At 42.8% G+C, this 27557-nt stretch overlaps 1 protein-coding gene across 1 annotated transcript in view; it reads left to right on the forward strand.

Annotated features, from left to right (window-relative positions):
* The window catches only part of AKAP11 (A-kinase anchoring protein 11), a 141894-nt gene that overhangs the window by 53489 nt on the left and 60848 nt on the right, over positions 1-27557 (forward strand). The window contains exons 13-15 of the mRNA XM_029936678.1: positions 11342-11416; positions 12563-12676; positions 13046-13184. The gene's annotated coding sequence lies outside the window, so the exon portion shown is untranslated. The remainder of the gene's footprint in view (positions 1-11341; positions 11417-12562; positions 12677-13045; positions 13185-27557) is intronic.

Here is a 27557-nt window from a genome sequence, read left to right on the forward strand (position 1 = left end):
ACTTTTTATAAATGGTTTTTATAATGTTTAAGTACGTTTCTTCTGTCCCAACTTTCTTGAGGGTTTTTTATTAAGAAAGGATGTTGTCCTTAATCCTTTTATTAAGAAAGGATGTCAAATGCTTTTTCTCCATCTATTGACAGGATCATATGGTTCTTATCCTTTCTTTTATTAATGTGATATATCACATTGATGGATTTGCAAATATTGAGCCAGCCCTGCAGCCCGGGAATGAATCCCACTTGATCATGGTGAATAATTCTTTGTATATGCTTTTGAATTCAATTTGCTAGTATCTTGTTGAGAATTTTTGTGTCCATGTTGGCCTGTAGTTCTCTTTTTTTGAGGGGTGTCTGTCTGGTTTGGGAATCAAAGTAATGCTGGCTTCATAGAATGAGTCCAGAAGTTTTCCTTCTATTTCTATTTTTTGGAACAGCTTGAGAAGGATAGGTATTAACTCTGCTTTAAATGTCTGGTAGAATTCCTCAGGAAAGCCATCTGGTCCAGGACTCTTATTTGTTGGGAGATTTTTTATAAATTAAGGTAATTTCTAATAGACCAAAAGAATTTAGTTTACTTACCTGTGTGGAAAAAAACTGCTGAATATACTACTTTTTCTTTTTTAATTTTTTAATGTTTATTTATTTATTTTTGAGAGAGAAAGGGACAGAGTGTGAGTGGGGGAGGGGCAGAGAGAGAGAGAGAGAGAGAGAGAGAGAGAGAATCCAAAGCAGGCTCCAGGCTTTGAGCTGTCAGCACAGAGCTTGATGCGGGACTCAAACCCATGGACAAGATCATGACCTGAGTTGAAGTCGCACACTTTACCAACTGAGCCACCGAGGCACACCCTTTCTAATATACTACTTTCATAAGAATATACTACTTTCATAAGAAGTATATTGAATGCTCTGGGAACAGCGAAGAAGCTGTGTTTCAAATAAAAATTAACCCAGAAAATGAAAGTGAGAAGGAGCAACCACCCAAATGCAACACTGTTCTTATAATTTCTGCTTACTGTCTATGGCAAGCACTTCATATCACTGAATCCAGAAATCAGCCTTGTCATTATTGTTCCTATTTTTCACATGAGAAAATCTCAGGCTGAGAGAAGTTATGTGTCTTACCCAGCGGGCATAGTGGTAACGCCCAGATCTGCCAGGCTTCAGTTCTGCTCGTTTTATTGCGCTGTGTCATCATCTTAAACCAAAATCCAAAAGGTGGCAGAATCGCCTGTCCTAACACATAGAGACAACAGCTGTTTACACTGGCATGTTTTTCTCCCACACATTTATTTTATACAACTGGGATTTCATAACTTTGCCACACCTCGTTTTAAAATGCCATGTTCACCTTTGGGTTTTCAAGTTTGGTGGTTGATGAATCTTGCCACTCTCTTGGCTGGAAATATCTTGACCAGAACTCTTTGGTCTTACTGACCTGTAGAATGTTTGTCTTTAATGTTGTGTGGTGCTGCTTTGAGTCATAGAAGTTTGGCCATGTTTATACAAGGCAAGTATTTTAAGTGGAGCCCGTCTTGCCCCAGCAGGCATGCGTCTCCTCCTGGGTTCTCTCCCATATGGTGTTCTTGTCATTCAGGTTGAGCCCCGTTGGGAAGTCAGTTATCTTTGACCTTTCCCTCTCTGCTCTAATTCCCCTCCAACAGAAGCAGGAGAGTGTGATCCTGGACAGGAAGAAGAGATGGCAGGTGTGAGGGGAAAAAATAGTCCTCTACTGAGAGATTGGGGAAAGGAAGTGAGATGTTAAAAGTGTCTGATGCTGTGGCCTGCAGAGTTGGCACAGAAATTCAGGCGTCATACTGAGCTGCTGGGCCTGGCCAAAGTGAAGACCCCAAAGGACTATCCCCACAGTATGAAAGTGAAGTTGGGAGGGGGGGGAAACCCACAACTCTCCTACCCTTAGGATTGGAAGAAAACGTCTCTGTTCAAACCTTTGGCGGTAAATCAAGGGGGAGTTTTTTTTTTCTAAGACTTGATAAACTGATTTTCATGTGAGTTTTTGTAGTCTAAATTCATCTTGCTTGGGTGGTCTTAAAACCCAAGCTGAGAATTTAGTTTAACGTTTTTCTACTAATGCTTCTATGCACTTATCAGAGGCAAACAGGAATCCTCTCGAAAGGTCCACCTCCATCCTAGGTTTCAAATATTTCCAATTTAAATTCCCCCAAACAATGAGAAGCATAGATAGACAAATTTCAAGACCATGAGCAGGGAGCAGCAGAAATAGAGAGTGGAAATCAGTTTAAAGATGTTCTTTGTTGGTGTTATCAAACAGAATATAAAGCAGTTGTGTGAGAGGCCGCTGGGTGCTTAGTTGGTAGAGCGTCTGACTTTGGCTCCGGGCATCATGGTCTGTGAGTTCAAGCCCTATGTCAGGCTCTATGCTGACAACTTCGAGCCTGGTGCCTGTTTCAGATTCTATGTCTCCCTCTCTCTCTGCCCCTCCCCTGCTTATGCTCTGTTTCTCTCAAAAATAAATGTTGAAAAAAAATTTTAATAAAGTAGTTGTGTTAGATATTTTTAAAGACATAAATTATTAAAGACATATTAAATATGAATAGGGAACCTCTTCACAACCACTAGGATGGCATAACAAACAAAAAGATGGACAATAACCAGGATGTGAGGAAATTGGCCAGGAGTGAAGAAATGGGGACCCTCATACTCTGCTGGTGGAATTAAAAATGCAGTCATTTTGAAAACAGTTTGACTTCCTCAAAAAGGTAAGACAGTTATCACGGATCCAACAATTCCACTTCTGAAGATATACCCAAGAGAAATGAAAACATGTCTGTACAAAAACTTAACACATGAATGTTCACGGCATTACTCATAATAACCCCAAAGGGGAAACGACCCAGATGTCAATCAACTGATAGATAATACAAGATGTGGTTTATCCATATAATGGAAGATTGTTGAGCCATTTAAAGGAACGAAGTAGGGACATAAGCTACACCATGGATGAACCTTGAAAACTATGCTGTGTAAGATGGAAGACACGAGAGGCCACATATAGGATTCCATTTATACATAGTATCCCGAAGAAGCAAATCCATAGTGAGAGAAGGTAGATTAGTGGTGCTAGCGACTGGAGACAGAAGAAAAAGGAGAGTGGCTGCTTTATGCGTACGAGGTTCCTTTCGGGTGATAAACATGTTAATGACCGTACAACTCTCTGAGGATACTAAAATGCACTAAAATGCACATTTAAAAAGGATGGATTTGGGGCTATGGAAATTATACTTCAATAAGTCTTACAAAAATATGAACAGAGAACAAAAATACATATTAAAAACAAATTTCTAAAAAGGAAAACTAAAATAATTGAAATGAGAAACACTCAGTGGGTCAGTTTAACAGCAGTTCAGACTTACCTGAGAGACAATTAGTGACTTGGAAAACATTCTCCAGAATACAGTGTAGAAAAAAAGATGGGTTGTATGAGAGAGAGGTCAAGTGACATTGAAGGAAAGGACAATGAACACGTCCAATAGTTAAAGAAGGAGAAAGGAGAAGACCGGGTAGAATTAGTATTTAAAAGAAATTCACTGGAAGTTTTCCAGAAGTGATAGAAGAACCATCTACAAGTTCAAGAAACCCAACAACCCTCAAGCAAGAACAATACACATTAAATTTTCTAGGAAGAGTTGTATACATATTTTTCTACTTTTCTAGATTTTTGAATAAGCAAGCAGTGCAATCAGTAAGAGACTGTAAATAAATTACATATATTCAAACTAGTAGAGAAAAAAAAGCCAAAAGGTAGCCTGGGTGGCTCAGTCAGTTAAGTGTCCAACTTGATTGCAGCTCACTCAAGTCGTGATCTCTCAGTGAGATCGAGCCCCATATCAGGCTCTATGCTGGGTGGAGAGCCTGCTTAAGATTCTCTCTCTGGGGCATCTGGGCAGCTCAACTGGTTAAGTATTCAACTTTGTCTCAGGTCATGATCTCATGGTTCTTGAATTCAAGCCCCACATTGGGCTCTCTGCTGTTAGCACAGAGCTCACTTTGGATCCTCTGTCCACCACTCTCTCTGCCCTTCCCCAGCTCTTATGCACGCTCACTCTCTCAAAAATAAACATTTTTTTAAAAAGGTGATTCCCTCAGCTTGCACATACTCTCTCTCTCTCAAAAAGAAAAAGAAAAATAGAAAAAGATAACTGGACCAAAAGATCAGAAGCACAAAATAAGATGGTAGATCTAAATGCTGCTTCCCTCATCCATTATAGGTGTTCCCAAGAGCATCCCTCAATAAATTTCCTACACAGGAATATTTGAATCTGTTTCCAGGGCAACCTGATCTGTGAACTTGGTACAACCACTCTGGGAAAGGATTGCATATTACCTACTTAAATTGGACTTGTGTGTGTCATATGTCACAACAATTTTACTGTTAGAAATAAACTCTAGACATAATCTGCCATATGTACACCAGGAGGTATGTACAGTGCTCATCAATAGTAGACTGGATGAATAAATCATGTTATATGCCACCAGTGGAGTTTTATACAACAGCAGAAAAGGGCCATAGCTACAGGCATCAACATGGATGCATTGCAAGAACATAATAGCAAAAGAAGCAAGTCCAGAAGAATACAAAAAAGAGTCTATTTAGATAAAGTTCAAAAATAGGCAAAATAATACACTATTATTATATATGTAAATGCATATACGTGTATTTATACACACATCCCTTTATAGTCATACATATGCATATACATAACTATAAGAATATAAGGAAAAATCAATGCAAAATTCAGGGCATGAAATTGCCTGTGGTGAGGAGGGAAGGGAAGAGGACACAGCAGAAATTTCCAAAGTACCAGTAATAGTCTATGAGCGGTGAGTCCCTAGATGTTCAACTCATTTTCTTCAAATTAGACACATCTATTATATAATATTTTTAGTGTGAGGTATACTTCACAATGAAAAATTCATTTAAAATAAATTACTCAGGGTGCCTGGGTGACTCAGTTGGTTAAGCATCAGACTCTTAATTTCAGCTCAGGTCATTTTGTCATGGTTTATGAGATCAAGCCCCCCTTTGGGCTCTGCACTGACAGCGCACACCCTGCTTGGGATTCTCTCTCTCTCTCTCTCTGCCCCTCCCCTGCTCTCTCTCTCTTTCACAATAAACATTTAAAAATAAAATAAATTACTCAACAAAATTTATTCAAAGCAGGCTATAGAGTATATTAATTAGGTGGTGTCTGAACATTTTGCAAAAAAAAAAAAAAAAAGAAAAAATTGTTTGAGCACAACTGAAAAAGAAGGGAAAAAACCATCAGAATGCTTTTTTTGTGTTTCCTAAATTTCCCCTTGGAAAAGGTATACATTATCTGGGTTTTCTGTTTGTCAACCTCTTTAAGTTGGGTGAGTGGGGTGAGGGAGGTGACAGCTGTCCATGGAGGTAATCAGAAGGAAGCTGTTACCATGGCCTGTCTTCTCTCTAAATCTTTCTTGAATCTCCTAGTCTGTATTCCTACATGTGGAGTCCCTCCCCAGCTCCTGATAATGGAGCTTCATTATCCACCCTTGTAGGGGATGTTGCAACAGGAAGGGCCTGCTGCCCTATAAAGGGACTGGATCAGAGGAAGATCCTGGAAGCAGGTAGGCAGAGGAGGGAAGGAGATAGAGGAGGACGCTTTAAACCAGAGCCTTAAGGACACCATTTAGCCAAGGGATGTTGAAAAGGGCAAAGGTGTAGCACAGCTAGTGTCCTCAGCCAAGAGCGGGGAAATGCTGGCCCCCTGGTATGCTGCCCTGTGATTCAGTCTGAAGAAATAGGAACTGAGATGCCTGAGCCCCTGTGGGCTGAGGCGGTCCCCCGTGGACCCCCCAAACCGGCTGGACTGGTCATAGAGTTGCAGGGCCGGACACACCGCCCTTCCTCAGATGCTGCTACCGCCTTTCCCACAGGGTTCACAACAGAGCAGTGCTCCAAACAACCCAGAGGCATATACTGTTTGATTACAATGAGGGAAGCTGGGAAGGGACCGCAGAAGCCCAGACTCTGAAAGACTGAGGATCCACTCTGCTCTCTTAAAGCTGCAGTGTTACTTTGAGCCTCAAGGTGGTACAGCAGCACAGGCTACGGCTGGCTTGCGAAAAGCCCAAGTGAAACTGCAGAAAGCTTCCTTCGGCACAATGAGCCTGACTGCCTGACCCATTTCTCAGTGTCTTGCGGGCATTCCTTGTTTCAGCTAGGCTGGCTCCTCATATCCAGTCTGACTTGCGAGGTCTTTTCTTGCGGGTCCATCCACTGGCATCCGCAGCCAGAACCTGGACCATTGTCTCAATGCTGTGGTCACCTCTGCTCAGGTTCACCCCTCAGTTACAGGTCAGAACTGCTGCCCTGTGGTCAGGGCACCTGTCTTCACAGGCACCCTCAGACAGCGCCAGGCACACAGGAGAGGTACACCTCAGGTCACATCCTGCTTGGGTGCTCAGGTCATGGTCACCACCTGCATTCAAGCGTCCCCTTTCCTGGGGAGGGAAATGGGTAAAATAAAAGTCACTCATTCCCACCCATCTCACTCACTCCTCCAGTAGTTTTTTTTGGAGTTTTCTATTAGTGTTTCATCATGTCCTCGCCACTTAGAATTAGTTTTTATCCTAAGTGTACTCTAAATTTTACTGTGTTCAAAATGTCACCCTACAATACAATCTTCCCTGCAATAGTAGCTACGTTCCATCACTTCCTATCCCCTTACATTATATTATTGCATGATTGCTTTATTTTCCTTTTTAGCCCCCTTTCCATGTAAGATATGTATGGACTTATCACTTCTTTATCCCCCTTGAATGTAAGCTCCCTTAGAGCTGGGACTTCGTCAGTTTTGTCCTCTATTGTGACCTCAGCCCTAGAACACAGTATCTGACATGTAGTGGACACTCAGCAACTGTTTGTTGAATGAATGAATGGGTGAGTGGATGGATGTGATTGGGATTTACTGCTCTCCGATAGGCCAGGGGATAAAGCAGTGTATTGAGAATTGTCAGTCTCGAGTTGAGCCACTAGTCACTTAGAGGACTTTGACCAAGTTACTTGATCTCCCAGTGTGTGGTCTGTTTCCTAATCTATAAGATGGGTGGTCCGGACCTCATGATCTGAAGTCCTCTCCTGCATGGACAGTTTGGGTTTCATGATTATACTTACAAAAGGGCCAACACCATAAACCAGGTGATAAACAACATGCATTTGTAGCAGGAAATTGATGCAAATATTAACCTAGCATCAAAGGATGCATTTATTACATGTGAATAAACACACAATTGCTTCATAATCTTTAAGTCTTTAAAAGATCATTTCTGAAGAAAATCTTGTATGTATCGGCCATTTTGGTCTCTGGCTCTGTATATTGATGATTCTGATTTTTTTGACAAAGTTTTTTTTTTTTTTTCTAAATTATTGCTCTTCTTTTGGGATTTTCCTGTTATTTCTTCTCAGTAGTAATTTCCAGTTGTCTAGAGTTGAGAATATTCTATATCAGACACAGCTACAGGTTCCTAATTTTGGAAAATTAGTAACTTTGTTTCAGGGAAAGATGTCACATTTTTTGTGCGCTTTGAACATGGTAAGTAGGTTTCAAAATAATAATAATAAAAGTCCTTATTTTTAAAAAAAAACCTATCATGTTATGCCATGATTTTCTTATTGGTATTTGGTTGTAATTGTTTTGTGGGATTGGTACATGTCTGGTATCTAGAAAACCTTAAAATATTTTTTGAATGAGTGGTCAGTGGCATGTGAGGAAAAAAACTCATATCCTGAGACATAGGTAGGAATTCATGAAAGTGGTCCTTTCTTATCCAAGAGAGGAAATCCAAATGAGCTTGAGGGCAAAAGGCATTGCCTTTCAAGTCCCCAACTTTAAATGTCTATTATTCTCTCTTTATAATAAAAAACAAACAAGAAAACTGGATACCTGTGGTAGGCAGAATAATGACCTTCAATATGTCCAAGTCCCTATCCTTAGACCCTGTGAATATTTTACCTTACATGGCAAAAGGGACTCTGTAGACATGATGAAGTTAAGAACCTTGAGATGGGGAGAGTACTTTGGATTATCCAGGTGGGCCCAATCTAATCCTTAAAGTGAGAGAATCTTTCCCAGCTGTAGTCAGAGTTTTCAATTAGCAATAATCGCGACTCAGATAAACCTCACTGGCTCCGCTGCTGCCACTGCGTAAAGCCCCCAGCTGTAGTGAGAGGCATGATCAGAGAGGAAGAGTCAAAGAGAGGCCAGGTAACTGGCTTTGAAGATGGAAGAAGGGCTGAAGAGCTAATGAAAGCAGGCAGCCTCTAGCACGCAAAGGCAAGGAGGTGGATTCGCCCTTGGAGTCTTCAAAAGGATGTATGTGGTCCTGAGGACACCAATTTCAGCCTTGTGAGACCAACGTCAGACTTCTGATCTACAGACCTGTAAGATGATAAAATTTGTGTTGTGTTAGGCCACTCAATGTTTAGTAATTTGTTCCAGCAGCAATTACCTTCTTGTTTGAATGAAAACTCTGAGCTCCCCAGAGGAGAAGAAGAGAGGCCAGGCCCAGGAGTCTAGGGCTGAGCCACCAGCCACATGTGGCCACTGAGCACTTGAAATGCGCCCGGTTCAAGTTGAGATGCACTCTAAGTATAGAGTGCACACAGATTTCAAAGATGTAGTATGAAAAAAAATCTCATTAATAATGTTTTCATTTTGATTACATGTTGAAATGGTACTATTTCGGATACATTGATTTAAATGAAATATACTATTAAAATGTATTCACCTGTTCTTTGTTAACTTAAAAAAAATGTTACTATTTGAAAATTTAAATTACACTGCATGTGTTCGTGGCCCACACTCTACTTCTATTGACCAGCACTACCATAGAGCATCACTGAAGGGTAGTGGTCATTTCATTTCAGTGGCAGACGGTTCTCCAACCAAGTGGCAAGCTGTGATGAGAATAATCAGGGAGAGGCTTCTAAGAGGAAAGGTCAGGTTTTCTCAAGTCTTCATCTACCGACTGAAAGAGGTGTCCTAAAGGTCTTTATACCCTCAGCACCCAGCAGAGTGACTGGCGTGCAGAGCATGCGTTTGATGTTGCTGACCCTAGAGGGTGCTTTGACAAGGCACAACAAGATGGTAAATTTGCCTCGAACAATGGCCCTGAAGGAACTAGAAGCTGTGATCTAACAGGAACCAGGGTGCAACGACTGGCTTTTTCCCTTTTGAGCAGAATCTGTTGCCCTACCTCACCTCTCCTGCACAGGGCCAGTTAACATTTCCAGAGCAGAAAAGACATCAAAAAGATTTAGAAACCAAAAGGCAGCCTCCGAGTCAAACCCAAATGCCAAGAAGCATTCCACGTAGGGCTTTTTGTCTGGCCTGTGTCTTATCTCGGTGGCAATTTCTCAGTAATGCAGAGGGTACATGACTTGAGCTTAGAATCAAGAGACAAATTCTTCATCTGACCTTGTGGTTCTCTTCTGATTTGCTGCATGATTGACTTAGCTTCCTTCTAGTTTCTTTCACCACGCCTGTATAAGGAGGTACATGTTTATATCTATCACTTTAGAGCACTGTGGGGATAAATTAGTGGCTCTGATGAGAAGTATTTTTTTAAATATCAGAAATAATTCGCCTCAGAAACGAGTTAGGCTGACGTAGGATTTGGGATCCTGATCAATTGCTTTGCTGCAACAATGACTTTGACATTTGTGGGATCTCTTGTGGTTCAGTGGTTATTATAGGTCCAACATACTGTATTTGTCCACCATGGTTATATGTAGCTAAATGTTGCCGGTTATTTTTCCCGGTATGATGTCATTTGCTTAACTGAAATGAACTTTGTGCCATTAGAAATGGGGAAATACAATTGATTTCAATGCCATTTGAGTCTGTTTTGAGGTATTGTGGACGGAAATATCCTGGTTACTTGGTTGGGATGATTCATGTAGCAGAACAGTCTGGGGAATAAACTTTATCTTGTCCTTGTCTTTATTTTTGTTTTCTATATGGAAACTAATAATTTGAGGTTGGCAACATGGATTTGGGCTAAATTTCTTCAATGAAGTTTTTTTCCATGGTTCTCTCCTTCAGACCAAAAATCTCCAACCCTAGGCTGTTTTCCAAAGGCAAACCTACACACAGGCCCTCTGAAAGACTCCTGCTAGCCTGTCAGATGTCACAGTCAGCCCTTCTGTGAGGTTGGCAAGGCTCAGAACACATTACATTTTAGTCAAAAACAGGAGTGTCACAATGTATTCCCAGGAGCCAGAAAGTGAATTAGTCGTGACAGTGTTGCCAGTGGAGACTGCAGCCTGGTACACAGGCCGAGCTCCTTAGTCTGACCCCCATGCTGGGGCATGGTGTGTGTGACCAGTGGGAAAGAGCTGATGGTCTGGTAATTGAAGACAGCGTGTGTTCGTATTCGTAGCCCTGCTCACAGAGCTGTCGCCAGCAGACAGCGTGGCTGGTTGGTTAAACACACTCACATAAACGCGCACACGCACATGCATGCAAAGTTAAGTTTTTCCTGATGCCTCAAGAAAGTCTGTAAGTAAAGACAAAAGGTATCACCTGGGAGCAACCGGCCACCCTCACAATGAAAATGCACAGTCACAGGACATGAGTTACATGGCTGCCCCGAAAGCCTGTGTTAATGAAGAGATCAAGGCATCACTACCCACGGAGAAAATAATAGAGACACAATCCAACTACTTCATAGTAACCTGTAACAACCTTAAGCCATCTATGTTTAGCCTCTTCAACTAAACCATTTTAATAGCCCCAAGCCTCCTGTTTAAAACTGAAGACCACTCATTAATTAAAATTATGTTTCTTTTAGTTGGCTAAATATAGACAGAATATCTTAGAGTTTTGGCGATTTCCGGTGGCTCATGAAGGCCTAAGCTTTAAAGACGTACAGGTCACATCCCCTCCCCTGCTTCCCTCCTGGTGAATGAACAGCTTTCGTCCATGTACTGCTATGTTCAGTTTGAGAGCTGCTGGAAACAATGTCTTTTATTCCCCCTTTTATTTCCTTTCTTTTGCTGGCTCGAAGAGGCCACGGCATGGTCTGTTATCATTATCACCGTTTAAAGCTTATCTTCGTGGATGTGATTGTACTTGGGGGTTGTCAAAACTGGAGGAAATGTGGCCTTTGGTGAACAGCCACGGAGTAAGATGATGGCATTTTCAGAGTGGCCTAGCGCTGATAACGCTACCCAGGCCAGGCAGATGCGAAGCAGCTATTTTTGTCCTAGAAGCCACTGGCACTCAAGTATAGAGGGGTAGACATTTCAGTAGCTGTTTGTTTTTCTGTTTAAACAGATGTACCTGGATTGTAGTTTGGACAGACTGCACAGGCGCCTGCAATGATGTCACCTGCTTAGCTCGCTCTAGCAGGTTAGTGAGTCTCACCCCAGACCTGCTGAATCACATGCCTTGGGGATGGGGCAGCCAGGAATCCCAGTTGCCTTACATAAACTTTTAATTGTAGAATAGTTTTAGATTTGCAGAAAAGTTGCAAAGATAGTACAGAGGGGTCGCATCCATGGCACATGCAATTGTCTTTATTAATATATTAATATGGTACCTTTGTTACAATGAATGAACCAACACTGACACAATATTAACTAAAGTCCACACATTATTCACATTATGCCCTTTTTTCTATTACAGGGGCCTATCCAGGATCCATTACATTTAGTTGACATGTAAATGTCTCCTTAGACTTCTCTTTGCTTTGGTAGTTTCTCAGACTGTCCTTGTTTTTGATGACCTTTGAGACTTTTGAGGAGTTCAGGAGAGTGGTTTTTTTAGAATGTTTCTCAACTGGGTTTTGTTTGATGTTTTTCTCTTGGTGGGACCGGGGTTATGGGTTTCTGGAAGGACGACCACAGAGGTAAAGTGCCTTTCTTGTCACTTCACGTCAGGGCGTGTACTATCAGCATGACTCACTGTTGATGGTAGCCTTGGTCGCCTGTCTGAGACTGTTTTGACAGGTCTCTCCACTGTAAAGTTACTCTTTTGATTCCCCACCTTTGCACACCGGACTCTTTGCAAGCATGTCATTGTGGGAAGCCCACACGAATGGAGTGGGGAGAGTGGCTACAAAATGATGTAGAATTCTTCTGCATGGGAAATTTGTCTATTCTCCCCATTTGTTTGTCTAGTCAATCATTTGTTTCCATCGGTGCAAACTCGTGGATTTTGGGTTGTAAGCTAATACTGCTTTTAATCAAATTACTCCAGCCTTGTCCCTGGGGAACTCTTTCAGTTGACTCCTGTGTGCCTTTGATGTATTCCCATTGCTGTGGGGTTCTTTGGGCCCTCTGGGGCCTTCTTCCACTTAAAGATGCTCTGAGAATCCCCATTTTTAACAGGCTCCAACACATTCTAAAATTCAAGATTTACTGTTTTCAGCCATCAAAACCAGAAATTTCTAACTGGCCTGCTTATTGGTGGGATATGGGACAAAGTCTTTAAAAAAAACTCATTGAATAACTTGTATCTTCAGAATATCCTCAGTTTATTCCATATCACCTACAGCCAAGGCATGCACAAAAAGGCAGTTATCCAAACCAGTCAAGAAACCAGGACTCATCTGAGAAGAGTCATCAATGAAGCATTTTCCTGGGAGCTGCCAGGGCTCCTGGAACTCAGGTATGACGCTGGGTGCTCTGAGCTAGCCATGTCCCTGTCAGAGAGGATCTGGAGCCATCTCAGCTGCTTGCTGGGACTTTCTAGTGACTTCCATGAGAGGGAGGGTCAGAAAAGACCTTGGGGGAAGTGCAGGGGGCTGGCTGTGGAGCGGAGCAGAGGCGTTCTTCAGAGAGGGGTGGTGTGAGGGAAAAGCAGGGCTGTGCATAAGCCCGTGTGTGCTGTGGAAATGAGAAAGAATCGACTTTGTGTTCACATAGGGTATCAAGTGTGTGTGTGTGTGTGTCTGTCCATACAGACTTGCACACACATGGGGAAACATTTCTTCCATCTACCTTGGTCACTGCCATCCACCCTTTATAACTGGATTAGATGGAGAGTCTGTCGCTGTGGGAAGGGCACGCTGTGTGGACACATAAAGGAGATCTGGTACTTCCTTTAGATTCCTGGTAACGTTCTACAGTGATGATGAAAATGCAGCCGCGGCACACAGAGCCGTCCCGCCATGAAGGTAAGCGGCTCCTGCTTTTCTTGGCTCTTTTTTGCTTTCCAGATTTGCCTTGGCTCCTCTGCTGTGGCTGAACATCTGTGTACCTTTGCAGAATGTGTCTGGTAGTGTTTCTAATTGGTGATAACAACAAATTACATGTCCTCCTTGACGTTATGGCCTTTTTAAACTGCTGAATGTCTGACGTCAGGAATCGCATGCCTATTATTATGTACACCCCCCATATTATCCATTTTGATTAATCTTCCTCCTCTTTTACCCAAATGCCCCCCCCCGCCCACCCCCCCACCTCCTTCCACACACATCCTCCCTCAGTTCTGCCGAGGACAGTAAGGACTGCCTCCGGGTAATCTCCCTCTGGCAGGCTACCCTGTCAGCAGGAGCCGCCCGCCAGGCATCATTCTTGGCACACTGTAGGCCATTCTGGAAGCACTTGTGGTTTTTCGCGCTTAAGCCACTATTGATTATTTTTATTGGAGATTGGGAATGTTGTATATTGTCTCTTAGGGCTGTTTCCCATCTGTTGCTGGGCTTGAGTTTATGGCAGAGATTCTTTTGAAATGGGATTGCTGTCTCACCCCCCCCCCCCCCCCGCCCCATTTGAGGCAAGAGTGCAGATGGGCTCTACTAGTAATTCTCTTGCTGCCACCTGGGAAGAATTTGTCATTTCACTCCTGAAGTCAAGAGGAAAGAACTGCATCTGAAATAATCAAAGGCAAGTGTGTGCCCGCACACCTCGACTGTTCCAACAACCCTTAACTCCAGCAACTCCAACAATCTGTGTAACTATGTCTGTCTTGGGATGGGTGGGTGGGAAGCTTTCCTTTGAGCTCCCACTCGGGGTCTGGGATACTGATGATAAAGGTGACGTTGACCATGGCTGTAAGGTGACTGATCTTTGTTGAATGGTGTCTAGCTGAGAACAATCCTTCCACATAACTCCATTTTCATAATGACATGGGGTAGATGCCCCCCCCACCCTTTCACAGCTGAGGAAACTGCTGATAAGGGTTTCCTTGCTTTTCTCTTTCAAACTCATAAAACTCCTAAAGGTGTACAATGATGATTTGAATGTGGAATCCACGCAAATAAACCAACAATTGCATTATGAGAACGCTAGTGTCACATGGGCGCAAACAGAAAGATAAAAAGATCTTTGTGTGTCTTTGTGGATCTGCAAAGCGCTAGGTGGAGCTACGGGTCCTGTCTTTAGGATGGCGAACCAAAGCTTCTGCCCTGGAGCTGCCTCCCCACCTCTTTCTCCTGGGCCCTCTCTCTTGCGGCCCCAGGCTGCGCTGTGCCTCCTTCCAGCCAGTTCCTCTCCAGGCCTGTCCCCCACTGAGAAGGTACTTTCCTGTGTGTTCCCTGCGGATGCTCATCTGGGCTTCCCGCCACCGGCGCTGACCTGCAGTCACCCCCTTCATTCCCTTCCTCTGGGAGGTCACAGTGGGATTCCACGCTACCCCCTAACCCGTTTCTTCTTCCCAAACTGCTAGCGTCTAGAATGCTACCAAATATGAAGGCAGTTTCTAGTCTTCGGTGAAGCCTGGCTTTTTAAGCATTGAAATGCTGAGAACGGATGATTGGGTCCCAACTGCAATGATTGCCACAACTCATGGGCTGGCTTGGTCCCTCATCAAAAGGGGCCCTTCTTCCCCGTGGCCAACTGGGAGCACACCCAGAGGCAGAGGGTGGTGCAAGACATCTTTGGGGACTCCTCTTGGGTGTCCTTTGGACAAGGGAAGCTACCCGTGCAGGGCTCTCAGAAGTTTCTTTCCTCTTGGCCCTTTGTCCATTATCCCTTTCTTCCTCTCACCTCAGGCTTCTGCCTCCTCCTGCAATGAAGACGGTCTCTCTTCTTGTTTGGGTGTGGATAGCCTCCGCTGAAATCCAGATCCTTAACATTCTTCCAAACCGAGCACGCACAAGATTTAAAACAACAAAAATCAGTGCTGGGTGGCTTAGTCAGTTAAGCATCCAACTTTTGATTTTGGCTCAGGTGATGATCCCAGGATTGTGGGATGGAGCCCTGTGTTGGGCCCCATGCTGAGCAGGGAGCCTGCTTGGAATTCTCTCTCTCTCCCTCTTGCCCTTCCCCACCCCCCCCTGGGTTGTACACGCATGTGTGCCCTCTCTCTCTCAAACAGCAATAAGCCCTCCTGCTAATTTCAAAGTGGATGTGTATTCTGCCACTACCTTTGCACCCTAACGCACACCACCCACAAACTGGGCGTGAGATTGGGAGAATGAGTGTGAATGGAGGCTTCTGACTCCATTAGCAATTCTTCAGTTAGTCTTGAGGGTTCTCAGCTCTGTGTAGTTGTGGAGCCAGCGTTATATAGGTTTTCCTAAAGCAGAATGCATGTGCCCTCTGTTTCTTTCAGAAACATGCACTTCCTTTGGCAACAAGTTCTTGCTTCTCATGAGAAGGACACCTTCCTCTCCTTGGAGAGAGCAAGGATAACGAGCATCCCAGAGCCCAAGGGTGACTGGCCATACACCGGGCGTTTCCATCGGCCTGGGTTTTCTTGATGACTCATGCCATTCCCTGTGTTCCATTTCTTGCAAACCTTCACTGAATGCTTAGTCAAATATTGTGCCAGACGGTGTGAGGCGGGGCAGTACAAATAATGGAAAGATTTAGTTCTTGCTCTCCAGAGATGCATGCTGCAAGGGGTAGGTAACTGGTGGATAGATTTTTTTTTTTTTTATAATTCACATTTCTTTTGCATTATTTGTCTGGGCCTGTATTTCTATTGAGTGGACCGTTAAGAGAGCTCCAAAGGAAGGAGAGGTGGGCTTCCAAGTTGGTGAGCAGGAGAGTCTTCTCGTGGCAGGTGGATTTGATCATGACCTTGAAGGATGTGTAGGCCTGTGGCTGTCAGGAACACACAGTTGTAAGAGTGGCTGGGACGCAGCAGAGCACGGGAGTAGGGTGTGTCCTCAGGGTCCCTCATATGCCCAGGCAGCACTTGGGGCAAAATGTGGGGAGAGGAAAGAGAAGGGACACAGGAGTGACACTGTTGGGGGCTTCCACCTTTGAGGAGTATTTTTCATCATTCTGTGGTAACAGTATAAAATGTTCTTTACACATACACTAAAGACATTAGGCATAATTCTCTGCAGGGAGAAGGCAGCAATTACCAGGGCACTGTCACTCCCAGTTCTGAGCTTTTTAGAAAATACAGAAAACAGTATGCACAGGTATCCTTGTACCTGTGTGGAACTTTTTTCCCCCCAAAAATGAATAATTTATTTGTGTAAATCTGTTTTGACTTTGTAAATGACTTTATGCCTTTCGTTTTTGTCCTGTGCTCATAGCGTGTACGTTTAGGGGACTAAGAATGCAAGCTGGGGGCTGCCCTGCCTGGGCCTCCGCTCTGCCGCCTCCGAGACATTGATGATGGGCAAAGTACTTGACGTTCCTCTGTTTAGTTTCTTTTTCTATAGAATGGAGATAATAATAGTGGGTATTTTTCAGGATTATTGCGAGGAATAAATGAAATTATACATGCAAAAGCCCTTGTTGCCTGGCAGAGTACATAATAAGTTTTTGCTATTGTTACTGTGTTTTAAAAACTAAACAAATTATTCACCTTGGTATTGAAAGAACTGAAAAGAGGAATAAATACATACACACAGCAGAGCAACAACCACAGGTCTCTGTTCATACAGAGAGCGGAGAGCAATCGAGACTCTCCCATCCCCAGTCTTCCAGCGTCTCCCAGCCTCAGGCCTTCCCTGTGACGTTTCCCGTGTGTCCTTCCAGAATCAGTTGGAGTTTCTAATATATATGTATGTGCCTTCTTCCCTCTGAATCTGAAGTATGTGTGTGTGCATGCATCCTTATACATACTACACTTCTGAATCATCCTGCACCTTATAGTTCCACTTTATAACATATCTTAGTGATCATTTCATATCTATAACATGGGCTATGACTATTTTAAATGGCAACATAATATTTCATCTTTCATATATAAACTCAGCCCCTTATAAATGGAATATGACATTGTCTTTGCATTACAAAGGCATTGCATGATCATTTTAATACATTTTCATCTTGGTGGATAGTATCAAATTCTAACTTAGGAGGTAAATTCTTCCCTTCTTTCCATAAACTCTTCAGGGCAATCTGTGTTTGCCACTCATGCTTTGTGAGGTCGACTTACTTTGGGGATATGATAGGAAGTATTGTGTTCATCTTCAAGGTGGTACAGAAAAATCAGATATTACCAGGTACAAGGAAAGGTTTTGTTAGTGAAAAAAAAATCTCTGATGGAATACTTTTACCTTTAAAAGTTTCTTTTGAAAAAGTTTTGTTATATTAAGTGCAAAAAACAGATTACACCTTTTGTCAGTCATTAAGGCATCTGGTGCTTTCTCAATATACTTTAAAACAAATCCATGAATTTTTAAAAAGAAGACAAGAAAGGAACATCTGTGTATCAACAGGTGAATATTTTAAATTTTCCCATTAACTGGGACTCCTGGGTGGCTCAGTTGGTTAACTTTGGCTCAGGTCATGATCTCACAGTTCATGAATTCGAGCCCCATGTCAGGCTCTGCGCTGGCAGCTTAAAGCTTGGAAACTGCTCTGTGTGTGTGTCTCTCTCTCTGCCTCTGCCCTGCTTGTACTCTCTCTCTCTCAAAAATAAATAAAATATTAAAAAAATTTTTTTAAATAAAATTTCCATTAACTTGAAACTTTTTCATAGCTTTTTAAGTTTTATAGAATGAACATGTGTTATTTTCATAATTACAAATAAGAAATTATAGGACATACTATTAAACATTATCAATTAAAAGGTGGAAAAGACTGCGGGAGGAAGAAACACCGACAATTGTGAGAAAAGGGGACAGACAGTGAAGAGGGTCACATAAGAATTAAGAAAGTGTAGCAGTTGGGTCCACAGCAGAAACCCGAGGGATTCCAGTCAGCCTTGTGGACACATTTTACTACTGCAAATGTTAATACAAGGGCTTAGTAAAGACATAATAGACTGGCTCATGAAATCTAGTGAGGAAGTGTTTAGTACATATCAAAATAATCTTCATCAAGGGGAAATCAGCTGCTATCTGGAAAACATACATATACAGTCAAACTAATTACTTAGCAATGCTGGATAAATGAAGCCTTACTGGATTTAGTCTTCTTAAACATATACTGTTACTTTAAAAAAATGCTATCTTCAGGCAGATCTGTTTGCTTATCAATCCGTTAACTATCTTGGATTAGACTTCCCTCCTTGTTCAAGTTGTTTAAGGAAGCGTCACTATAAAATATTGACAGTGGCCATAGCAAGACTCAGAAAGATGACCCACAGGTCTGAGTCCTTTCCAAAGAATTCAAGGGACTTTCCAAATTAATTTATTTGAGTTCCACATGGAATTTGCAGTTCAAAAAGGGGCTGATAGAAGCTTATGTTTTTACCATCAATAAAGATAGGGTTTACAAAGTGAAAGACTTAGGTTAAATTTTCGGGAAACAAACTTCTAAAGTATCATCAAGTTTTGGTACAGGTGTCTATTCACAAACAAACTGTGTGTGGTATCTGACATTACTGATCTATCTATTCTTTTTATTTAACTTCCAAAAGGCTTTACTCAACAACAGTCTATTAGTCTCCTTGAAATGATAGATTTTATTTTATTTTCAAAGTCCAATTTTCTAACTTTCTGTCATTCCTTAAATGGGTCTGGATTATTGAGGTTAATATCTCATTTTAATACTTCATTGTCTGAATTTATTGTATCTAATGTTCTAGAAATTATGGGCTTTTAGTCTCTTTTTTTTAAATGTGGAAACTTTGCAGCAATAGTTCTTCCTTTGATCTATACAGAGTAAAGTAACCATTTTCTCCCTATTCCCAACATGTCTATATACCAGTGTTAGTGAGGGTTCTGTGAAGACTCTCTGTTCTGCTGTTTTTTTGTTTTGTTTTGTTTTGTTTTTCATTTTTCTAATACCAGGTGCATAACCTACTCCAAGGAAGAAACCACTGTTTGTCTCTTGAGAAGCACGGCTTCCCTCGAATGCCCAATGATGCCTCCAGGCTCTGGCCCTCAGGATTTGAGTGGCTTTCTCAGATTAGGGCAGTCTATTCCTGCCTTAAGTGGCTGGCCAGCCCATCTGCATCCTTAGGAGAGCCCTTTATGCTAGCTGACTCCATTCCTGATGTTAAGCTGTGCTTAAAGAACTTTGGACTGGGCATTGGGACTCCTAGATATTTTTCCCCACTCTTGTCCTTGGGATGTTACCTCTCTGGTCTTCATCTTCATCTGGTCTTCAAATTTGCCATCTTTGGTATAAGAAGGCAATAATTTAAAAGGTCTTTTCTGGTTCTGAAATTCTATGAATCTAATGAAAGAAAAAGAAAATCATAGCTTAAGCTGGGATTTATAAGAAATTTTTTTTAGTGTTTATTTTTGAGAAAGAGAGAGAGAGACAGAATGCGAGCAGGAGGGCAGAGAGAGAGGGAGACACAGAATCCAAAGCGAGCTCTGGGCTCTGAGCTGTCAACATGGAGCCTGATATGGGACTCAAACTCACAAACTGCAAGATCATGATCAGGCTGAAAAAGTCCGGATATTTTTAAAGCCTTGTTCTTACTTACCAAGGCTTTTTCAGGTTTCTCTTTTCCTTCCTCCCTGTCCCAGAGTTCACTTTTCCTTCCACTGTGTTCCCACAGTGCTTTATCCTTAAGTCTCCCCATTGGAGAGTTTGTCATGTAATATTATAATTATCTATTTATAGTACCTGTCTCCTTCCTGGGACCATGACTCTGTAGACGGTAGGAACTGTATCTCCCTCATCTTTATATCTCTAGCACCACACTGAATCGGTCACCTCAGGTACCCAGGAGTGACTATTGAACAGCCATTCATCTGTAAGAATAAAAAGCAACAACTCTGAGATCCTGAGAGCATTTTTTCTACAAAAGCACCAGACTGGCAGTTGGTTTGGCAACTGGCCAGAGCTGGGCCCTTGGATACCTCACTTAGCCTATCATTTGCCAAAATCATTGGGTTGTGCTAAGGATCAAAGAATATTATTCACAAGAAAATACCTTGAAGAGTAAAGTACTATTAATAGTCCTCATTTCTTGAGTTCATGCTAAACTCATCATTACCATATCCATTTTACTGATGAGGAAATAAGACTCAGAGAGGAATGTTCCAAAGACTTCAGTTGGCAAGTGGATGGTCTGGGGTTCAAAGCCATGCTCTTTCCCCTACACCACACTGCCTCCTAGGATAGAGTGCAGATTGTTAAGGTGATGGAGATATCAATATCTAGTGAATACATGCTAAGTGCAAGATGCTGTGTGTGTGTGTGTGTGTATATTGGTGGTGATGAGGAGGTTGTAGCTGTATAGTACTTAAATGCTGCATTTGCATCTAAGTTTTTAGTCTTCATCCTATTTAATTGCTCACCACCATTTGACCCTGCTGTGCACTTTTTTCTTGAACACACTCTTCCCTCAGCTTTTGTAATGCAGCCCTCTCTTTGTGGCTACTCCTTTTCAGGCCCTTTTGAAAAATTTCCCCTTGTTATCCAGCCATTAAGTGTTGGTATTTCTTCAGGCTAGGTCCTCCACCGCATCTTTTTTCATTCTTTCTTCCTCCCAGTCATTCATCAGCTAAGACAAGGGCTTCACTGGCTACTTCTATGCTGATGATTCCTAAATTCAGGTCTTCACCTCCCGAGGGCACCATGAATTTAGGTTCCAAGCTCATGCTGACCCCTCGCCAGAAGTCTAGGAGTCATCTTTTATCCTGGCCTCTCTGGCACTCTTCCTCTAGATTCATTACCAAGTCTTATCAGTATTCTTACTAACTTGTTCTCATATCTCTCTCCTTCTCTCCATTTCTACTACCCCGTCCCCACCTCTCACTGAGCCTGCTGGGTTGGCTTGCCTACTTGGTCTTCCTCTGTCTTCCCTGGCCCTCCTCCTCTAGGCCCTTTACACAGTACAAATAGAGTGATATTTTATGAAATGCAAATATAGGGCCGCCTAGGTGAGTCAGTCAGTAGAGACACCAACTTTAGCTCAGGTCATGATCTCACAGTTCATGGGTTCCTCAGGCTCTGCTCTGACAGTGCAGAGCATGCTCTGGATTCTCTGTCTCCCTGTCTCCCTCTCTCTCTCTCTGCCCCTCCCCTGCTCACCATCTCTTTCTCTCTCAAAAACAAATAAACATTAAAAAAAATGGAAATGTATTATTCCTCTTTCCCACCCAAAATGGGTTTACAATGTTCTAGGAAAAAGAACCAAATCTTTCTCAGAGCACAGACTCTGGAAGGTCTGCTTCTTGCTTGTTCTGCTGGCCTCATCTCAGCCACTCTGCCCCCCCCCCCCCCCCGCCCTTCTGTCCCACTGGCCTTGCAGCCGTAAGAACCTGTCTTCTTTGAAATGCTTTTTCTACCTCTAACACCTTGGTGGTAAATTGAATAATATGTCCCAAAGATATCCAGATCCAAATCCGTCAAACCTGTGACCGTTACCTTATATGGTATGAGGGATTTTGCTGATAAGATTAAAGATCTTAAAATGGGGAGATTATCCAAGAGTCCCTAGTATTTCTTAAGCCAGTTTTATATTCCTGAGATCAGAGGGGTAAAAAATCATAAAGACCTAGAGTTGTAGGAGACCATCTTTGCCACCATATGAAGTGAGCTTGCCAAGAATGAAGTGGGAGGGAGGAAGGCAGACCTGAAAGTTTGGGAAAAAGAGCTGGCATCCTGAAGGCCGCTTGTGAACATCAGGGGTCCAATGTGTCTGATGCTAGCATGACCTCCTAGATGTCCTGATCACGGGAGCAAGTGCCTTCCCCTTTTCTCCCTAAAGATTTTGAGTTAGGGTTATTTTACCTGACCGATAGAGTTTGATTCATACAATTAACAAAACTACTGTGCATTATTTGAAATAAGATTTTTAAATTATATTTGCACAGTATGGAGAAAAAGAAATTATTCAGGGGTTTTTGAAAGAAGATTTGGCAATAGAAGCAATAGCCGATTTTACAACAGCTTTGTACAGGACTGCAGGAAATCAGCAGCCTCCCCTCTAGGTTCCAGTCCATTCCCAGCCCCAGGCCCAGTCCTCAGCCATTTAGTAGGTAAAGTTGATGCTAAAAAAGCACAGAGTCCATGATCCCAGTGTTTTCATCTCTGTGCTATTGGTAATGATTTGTAAAGTATTAAAATATAAGACCTATGGGCAAGGATTTGGGGATCAGTTTTGTTCTTTGTTGTATTTTTAGTGCTTCAGGGCAAGACATTCATAAGTGCTCAAAAAATGTTTTTGAATGAATAAGTGACTGGCATCAACATTTACCTTGCACCTATTATGTTAAGAACATTAAAGATGCAAGGGAATTGAAGTTTGGAATGGTCTCTTGTCCTCACAGAGGGTACAAATTAGTTTTTATTCTAATTCTTTCCTTCCTAATTTACTGTAACCCTATCCTCCCCAAAAATATCATTGAATTTGCTTTCTTACAATTTGCAAACTATGCTTTACAAAAACATCAATGTTCTTAGAGATCCTCACATTATCTGGTCTGGGTATTTCCTTAGATGCTACAAATGTGTCCAGATAAAGTGCTTAAGAATTACAGGCTCCTTAGAAGCTCCAGGACTGTCCGATGAGATACAACCCCCTTTTTGTTTTCAAACTTTGGAAACAGATAATTGAAAGAGTAGGATGATTTAATTCCACATCTGGGGTAAAAACATGGCAGTGCCATCTGTGTTACTCATGGAGCAAATATAACCCATTCAAGCAAGCCATGGAAATTATGAATAAACGACCATAACAACTTCGTGATGGTGGTTTTCTGAATGCCACCAGTCAGTCCACAATGGGAGATCTGCCAGAGTCCCCTTCTCTGTAGCTGTGTTTCTGAACTGGGCTTGAGTCCCAGCCAACGTGTTGTCATTCCCTGACCCAACTGCCAGCGTTGTTTAGGGTAATCCACGTAGCCTGTGGCCCCGGTTGGTCAATGCCCAGAGCACATGCACAGAGCAAGGGTAGTCTTGGTGTCATGTCCCAGCAGTGAGTCTGCCCATATATCTGGGCGGGGGTATAGCACATGCTTGCTCACCCCTCGATCAGTGCACCAAGTTAGCAGTCTATGGAGCAGTCCACCGCTCAGTCTCCCAGGGCCCTCCCTCCCAGTGAGGGAGTGTGCACACTCGCTCAGCATCAGGCGTTGGGTGCTGTTTATTTCTGTCAAGTTAAGGAATGATTATTAGCCCGAAAGGAACTATGACGTCAGTTTGGTCTTTGTGGATTTCCTGATTCAGTGTTTATGAAGGAGACACACTCTTCATGGTCTCAGATATCTGGTGAGGTATCTGGTCCAATTTCTTCATACAGTAGTCATTTTCTATTTTCCCATGCTTGGGCGATTTTAATGTGTTCTCTTCTGTGATGCCGTGGAAATAATACCATGGAGGAAGATGGAGAGAGGGAGTGCTTTTTCAGTCTTTCTTTCCTTTGGAGCAAGAGGATGGGGTGGGAAAAAAAAGCCTCAGCCAAAGTCAGCTTGGAGAATCTTTATTGTCTTTTGATTCTGTCTTGTAACAACGGAGCTGTAGTTTGGGTGTCCTCTGTGATCTGGCGGCACCCAACCCAGAAGCAGGTGGCTTTCTGGGTCTGGGCACTGGGCAGCTCCAGGCAGGGCCTGCACGGAAGAGTCTGGGGTCCTGCTGGCCCCCTTTCTCACTGGTGAGGGAAGAGCAGAGGGCCGAGCCCGCCTACGTTCAAGGGGCCATACAGCCTGTGGGAGGCACTCAGGCCTTTGAAGGCAGGTGCTGTAAGAACGTGAGATAAAAGTTTCTGAAGATGAAATGATGGTCAGGAGGCCTTTTGAGGGCTGATAGCATCAGTATGGCTGATTTTCCTAGGTGCCTTGCCAAGCCCTTGGGCATTTGGTTTGTTGTAACGTGAGAGCTTGAGTTCCCGGGGTGGTGGGAAGGGTACTGTGATCACCTGTAACGTCTTTGGGAGAGACGAAGGGAGAGGAAGCGGGCAGGTTAGATGCCGCAGCAAAAAGAGGGCTTTGATGCTGATCTCTTCTTGAGAGCTCAGAAGGCGGAGAGGGGCTCTAAAAGGGCCCAGAGCACCTGGCTGCTCACTGTTTGCAGGATGCGTCTGCCCCTTAAAGTGTCCGCTCTGTTGCGGTTCCCCAACAGGGCTGCTCTTAGCTCCTTCCTCATCCAGGAACCGCTGGCGCATTTGCGGGTACTGGGCGCCTGGGGTTAGCCAGCCTTCCCTGCCCTTTGGTGGCAGCCTTGCCCCAGCACACCATGGTTCTCTCTACCATTTGTTGTGTGGCTGTCTCTGTCACTAGCCTGAATTTCTACAAGGACAGAAACTGAGCTTTATATCCATTTTTACACCACCTCCTCACTTCTGACAGCCAGGTGCACAGCACCTGCCCAATCAGGAAGACTGAAGATTCAAGAAGAGTGCCCCCTGCCTCATGTCTCATCCAGGGGAGGACCGATACTCTAGAATCTGAAAGTCCTTCCAGCCTGGCCAGGCCACCAAGCAAGTTGAACTGTGACACTTTGGAAACTTGAAGCAGCTTCATTTCATAGGCAGCCCACATCCTATTTTTCTACATGTTTGTCTTCTGTACTACATCTGTACGGTAAATTTCTTTCTAGGGAGCATGCAGTCTCATTTATACGTGAAAATTCTGTGCTTCCCAACACCCCTCCCACATTTAGCATAACATGCTGTACTTGGTAGGTGTTTCAAAGATGTTTGTGTGATCTAAGTTTCCTCAGCTTGAATGAGCCTGGGTGGTTGTGGTAGATGGATGAATGGCTCCCCAATATGTCCACATCCTAGTTCCTGGACTTTGTAAGTATTGCCTTTATATAGCAAGAGGACTTTGCAGATGTGATTGAGTTAAGAATCTTGGGGTGAGGAGCTCATTCTGGATTAGCTGGGGGCCTGATGGAATTATAACACTCCCTTTAAGAAGGACACAGGAGGAGTCAGTCAGGAGAAAGTGATGTAGCCACAGAAGCAGAGGTTGGATGTACTTTGAAGATAGAAAAGGCCATTAGAAGCTGAAAAAGTCAAGGAAATGAATTCTCCCCTGGAAACCCCAGAAGAAACCTACTACTGACACCTTGACATGTTAGCCTAGTGAAACTGATTTAGGATTTCTGACCTCCAGAACTATAAGCAACTGAATTTCTGTTCTTGTAAGCCATGAAGCTTGCGGCTATTTATTTCAGCAGCAGTAAGAAACTATACAGTGGTGTGCCTTGCACCCATGTGACCTCAGGGCAATGCAAGAGCCCTGCTGGACTCAGGAGTCAGGACACAGGTACAGAGGACTTGCTGACTCCCAGGTTGTGAAGTGAGAAGACTGTGTCCTTTCTGCTTTGTGCATCCTTAAGTCTTTAAGTGTATCATTCTGGTTGGAGTAGGTACTTGGTGAAGAAGTACACAACGAAGCTTCTATGGTGTCTAGGGCTCTCCAGTAAGGGCCCGTCCCCTTTCCACTTAAAATCATCCATGGTGACACACACTAGGGCTTCTGGCTCTTCCCAAAAACACATTCCCTGGCAAAGGACTTCATGCCTCCAGGGGAAATGAGCTCTGAGTCACAGTAACTGCCTTCAAGACAAGTCTGCATGAGGTTGGCACTGGCACATAATTACACACACCCAGAGAGATAAGGGGCATGCAAAACAAGTATTACTAAGCAAGACCAAGAAGTAAAAAAGAACAAAATAGAAACAGGTAGGAAAATTTAATAGTTGAGCTCAATAAGATGGTGAAGGAGTAAATACTTAGAAGAATCCAGGTGAGACTAAGCTTGTGAGTTAGAATATCAAATGAGGAACTCTCCTAGTAGGAAAGGGTCAGGAGATAGAACATTTAAAAGAAAAACCAAGGACCCAGAAGATATAAGTGCCATTATTCATCTGATAGGAATCCCAGAAAGAGAAAAATATTTAAAAAAGAAAAACAAGAAAAGAAAAAATGTTTGGAGAAACCAAGGAAATTCAATTTCCTAGAATTACAGAGGAAAGAATAGGTTAAATGGCCCATATCAAAATATAGAAAGCTCCATACATAGACTTATGGTAAGAGGGACACAGGAGAAGTTCCACAAAGGAAACAGACCATTTATTTAGCCACAAAGAAAGCCTCTAGAAATACAGAATGAGTAGCACGTGGACTGTGTTGTACAGCTATGATACACATCGACCCATTTCTTTTCATTTTTTCATAGTAAAACAATCATCATATTTCACTGATTTATTTTTGTTTTATTTATTTATTCATATTATTTCAAATTTTTATTTAAATTCCAGTTAGTTCACATATAGCGGAATATTGGTTTCAGAAGTAGAATTCAGTGATTGTGTTATGTGCTACAACACCCAGTGCTCATCATGGGCTCATTTCACTGTTGAATGTAAATGCATAATCCTTAGCTAAAATATGAGCCAACTGAATCTGACAATGGGTTTATAAACACATCATGATTCAATGGGGTAGATCCATAAACACAAGAATGACATTAGAGGTATCACAGTATCACAGATGGATATTAAAGGCATAATAAAGCTGCATAAAAAAATAGAGTGATGTACACAAAATGAAATTTTACATAAAATAGAAACATACACACAAACACCAATATACATTTTGTAGGAAGATTTACAAACAAAAAGATGCACAAATCAGGATGGTCTGGCCAGGGGAGAGGAATGAGACTGGTGACTGGAGATAAGGAGATACATAAAAATTAAAGGAACAACCTGAGCACAGCCTGGAAAAGTGAAAGTTGGTCATTCCCTTCATCCTTTTCTAAGGTCAACATCCAAGATGGCCGCAGTACTCTGCAACTCTTTTTAGTAGGAGTTGAAGTCTATTTTCCCATCCTTTGTATTTCATTTTGTGACTTTCTTGGGTCAAGTTTCTTTGGGGAAGTTCTGATCGTAGGTCTCAAGAAGTCATGCAGCTTCTGCTGTTACTGCTAGGAACCCTGAAACTATTGAGTGAGCATGCCTGGGCAGCCTGCTCAAGGCTAACAGCCGTATGGAGAGAGACTCCAGTTGTCCCAACTAGCCTAGCAAGGCTATCATAAACCAGCCAGCCTCAGTTAACTCACCAGCTGTCAGCAGAAACAGAAACAAGCCCAGTTAAGACCATATGATCCCATATCAGATCATAAAAATGATGCAGCTCAGCCCAGCCCTAATTGTGATCTGAAGAACCACAAACTAAATACATGATTGGTTTGGGGGCACCTGGGTGGCTCAGTTGATTAAGCGGCTGACTCTTGATTTCAGCTCAGGTCATGATCTCATCGAACCCTGAGTTAGGCTCTGCA

Source organism: Suricata suricatta, chromosome 4, assembly GCF_006229205.1.
Source record: "Suricata suricatta isolate VVHF042 chromosome 4, meerkat_22Aug2017_6uvM2_HiC, whole genome shotgun sequence".
Lineage (NCBI taxonomy): Eukaryota > Metazoa > Chordata > Mammalia > Carnivora > Herpestidae > Suricata > Suricata suricatta.